This window comes from Pteropus alecto, unplaced genomic scaffold, assembly GCF_000325575.1.
Source record: "Pteropus alecto unplaced genomic scaffold, ASM32557v1 scaffold131, whole genome shotgun sequence".
In the NCBI taxonomy this organism is placed as follows: domain Eukaryota; kingdom Metazoa; phylum Chordata; class Mammalia; order Chiroptera; family Pteropodidae; genus Pteropus; species Pteropus alecto.
The window spans coordinates 4,352,556-4,356,286 of record NW_006434709.1 but is presented as its reverse complement, the minus strand read 5'-3'; the positions used below and the strand labels follow the sequence as shown (position 1 = coordinate 4,356,286).

General features: G+C 33.2%; 1 pseudogene; it reads right to left on the bottom strand.

Moving 5' to 3' along the window:
- Window positions 1-333: 333 nt before the first annotated feature.
- On the bottom strand, window positions 334-452 carry LOC112478071 (annotated as a pseudogene).
- Window positions 453-3,731: the final 3,279 nt, after the last annotated feature.

The window sequence follows — 3,731 nt, the reverse complement described above, 5'->3', positions numbered from 1 at the left end:
CTTTCAATGTGTTCTAAAGTTTTGTTACTAAGTACACACAGTTTGAGAATTGTTTAAACTTCCAAATGACTTGGATATGATCTAAGTGTAGTGAATGTCTTTTATTTTTTTAAATCTCTAGTGATATTTTTCCTTTAAAGACTAATTTACCTGATATTAATACAACTATATCAGATTTATTTTGGTTAGTGTGTCACTGGCATAACTTTTTTTTCATTTTACTTTCATTTGGTTTTTTGTTGTTTTTTTTTATTTTGGCAAGGCAACCCTTGGTTGACCTCACAGATTGCAAGGACCTTGTCAGTTCACAATCCCTTATTTTTTTATTTTTTATGCCTACAGCACCTAGTCTTCCGAGGTGGTCTCCCATCCAAGTACTAACCAGGCTCGAATCTGCTTAGCTTCCAAGATCAGATGGGATAGGGCTTGTTCAGGGTAGCATGGCCGTGGATTTCATTCGTTCTATGTCCTGATATAGTTGATCTGTCTCAGTCTTGTGTGTATATGTTTATTCATATATACATATAACAAATTAGTAGAATACTTTAGATGCTGTTTGTTGCCTGCCTTTTACTTCCAAACCGTCATGAATATTTCCTAACATAAATGTATTCCCAAAATTATTATTAATAGCTACACAGTTTTCCATAACATGTAAGCACTCTGCTTTGAGGATACTCTGCTTTTCTCAGCTTTTTACTATTAATAATAACCTTGCAATAAACCATTTTGTACTATATTCTTATAAATTTCTCTAATTGTTTTCCTACATAAATTCATAGAAGAGAAATTTCTGTTTCAAACAATGTATTTTATGAAAGTATTTTGAAATACATACTCATTTGTGAATATTTTCTCAAGAAAACATTGAATCAACACTTTCATCTGAAGTTTAAGAGGGTGACTCTTTCTCTTACTCTCAACAACATTAGGAGTTAATAATCTTTTATCCTTGCTATTGTGACAAACAAAAATAAACAAAATCTAAAGGTTTCTCGTTATTTTATATCTCATATTTTCTGTCTTATCTAATCATATCTTTTACACATTTTCAAAAAAAATGGTTATTTTTGATATGTAAGAAGTCTATGTAATAGGCATATTAAACCCCTTGCCCTATTCACTTAAGATATTTTTAAAGTTATCTTTTTTGTTAATAGTATTTTATATAGAGATATCATTTTTATATTTCTCATTAATAAAATATAATAAGTTCTTCATTTGTAGTTGACCTCTGTTCTATGCTTAGAATGATCTTCCCCTCTTATATAAATGTTCAGTTAAATATTTTCTAGACCCATTATACATTTTTTAGAGATCTTTTAGATCTCATTTGTGATATTTAAGTCATACCTCTGTTTGGAATTTCAGTTGATAAATTCCTTGACTACAATTTCTTTTGCAAATAAGTAACTTAAGTATTGTTGATTTTTTAAAAATTATATATTCTTTTCTCACTGGTTTTTAGTGCTGCTTTTATTGTATTTTGAATATACAAATTTTCTTCACTTGTTTCTGGACTGTTTTATCTTGTTGTTTTTTTTTTTGTTTGTTTGTTTGTTTGTTTGTTTTTAGGCTGTTTCGTTGATTGCCTATTTATTCCATGGTTAGAGCTACACTCTTTTAAATATCATTGATTTATCATATGCTTTATTATCTAACAGATCAAATGCATATCATTTTTTTATTTTACAATAGTTACTGGATATTTATGTTCAGTTATTTATTCAGATAAACTTTATAATAATTTTGTGATGACTTTTTTCCCAAATATTCTTTTAGGAATTTGATTAGACTCTTGTCAAGTTTATCAATTAACTCAGGTATTAAGTCTCTCGCATATGGCATAACTTTAATTCTAGTTAATGGAAAAGTATACATGAGCTCTCTGTTGATGCCATATGTATAAGTAGTAGGTCGGCAACACAAATGTTTTTTTAAGACGTGCTTTCTTTGTTTTTGTCCTGAAACTCAAGGAAAGAAGGCATGATAAGGGGGTTTTCATTCAGTGACTTCCCTGCCTTTTTCTCCATGTAAAACATTTCACAGCTTGTCTCATTACAGCATTTGTAAAAACACAGTCTGAAAGCAGTGGTGCATAAATGAATTATTTAAGTTTTGCAGCAAATCGTCCTGATCTTGCTTGCTGCTTCTTAATGCACTTTTAGTGAGCCCAGGGAGGCGAATCATAGAAGGCACGGGGTGAAATGTAAACCAAGTTTTATTAGCCACAAAAAGCCACACTATAACATTTATTAAGTATCAGAAACAGTATGTTTAAATAAGTTTGATTTGCTGAATAATCACCGACATTGCAGCCATCTTCCCTGGATAGGAGCACTCCCTTGTCAAAAACATTTATTTTCTTGTCACTTCTGTTAATATAATGGGCTCTTGGGATTTTGTGAGAGTTTCTTAGCAAATCGTGATTTTCAACAAATTACTATGTGTCTCCCACTGAATACAGCTTTAATAGCTGGGGGGAGGAGAGGAAAACCACACACATCATTGACTGAAAGTATATCATCTTATTATCCGTGCCACATTTAGGGGCTTCAGCTGCCCTAGGAAAATGAGGAGCCAGACATCCTCTCAGGTTCTTTCCAGTCCTTTCTCCATAAGCAGTGTCAATAAACTTGATGTTCCTCTAGTCCAACTGGCCTGAGGCTAATTTCTTTTCTCTTTAGGGATGAATCAGCCCTTAAGAACAAATAATTTATACCATAGTTAGCAACTCTTCCTTTGCTATCTTTTTCTCTTGTCTGAAGCAAAATGAAACAGACAGAGGCTGAGAATGTTTCCGGTCTTAGGAGCACCTTTCAACTCTTATGTTAATAGGGTGAGTTGAGGATAGGTGCTTCTAGGATGCTGCAGCTGTCTATATTTGCCTTACAAATCCTCTTTTATCATTTTAATTCCAGACAGAAAAACATTTAAAAAAAGTTAAATATTCCTAAGTACTCTATGGACAGATGCTGGCTGATAAATATATAATGCAACTGAGATTCATCTTAAATATTTGTAAAACTCTGCCTGTTTATGTACTTGTCCTATTCCTTTATGAAGAGAGGCTACAAATGGTAGTTTGTAAATGAGTGTATGTATGCGTGTGTGAGCGTGTGTGTGTATGTGTGCATGTGCTTGAACACTAACTCTATGAAAAAAGAAAGGAAGGAAGAAAAGATGGAAAGAAGGAGAAAAGGAAAGAAAGAGATAAATGCTCATCGATCCTTTCAAGACATTATTGGAAGTAGTCTCGGCAGGGAGAAACACTGATGACCTTCTGCTCACTGCACACAGACTGGTGAGATATCCAGAGATATTGAGGGAAGATCCTAGAACAGGGCTTACGAGTCATTGAATTTTACTATACACACACCTGTTTGGCATCAGTCACTAGGAACAGATATTTTTTTCAGTCCGGTGACTGTCAACACTGTGGTTATCAGTGAGAAGGTGATTATCATTCTTCTGAGTTTCTAACTGTCCATGGTATTCAGATCCTTTCATTGGGATGTGAGCTTGTCTGGGGATACTGATTTCAACTTGAGGGTATGGGACACTGAGATTTATGCATTTACTTACTCAATCATTCAACAAATACTTCTTGAGTGCCTACTATATTTTAAGAATTCTGCTGGCTTTGTGGCTATAATCAAGTTGTTCATTATTTACTGAGTGATTCAGAATAAAAAAGAGGAATACCTCATAGGTCATTACAGGAGCATATA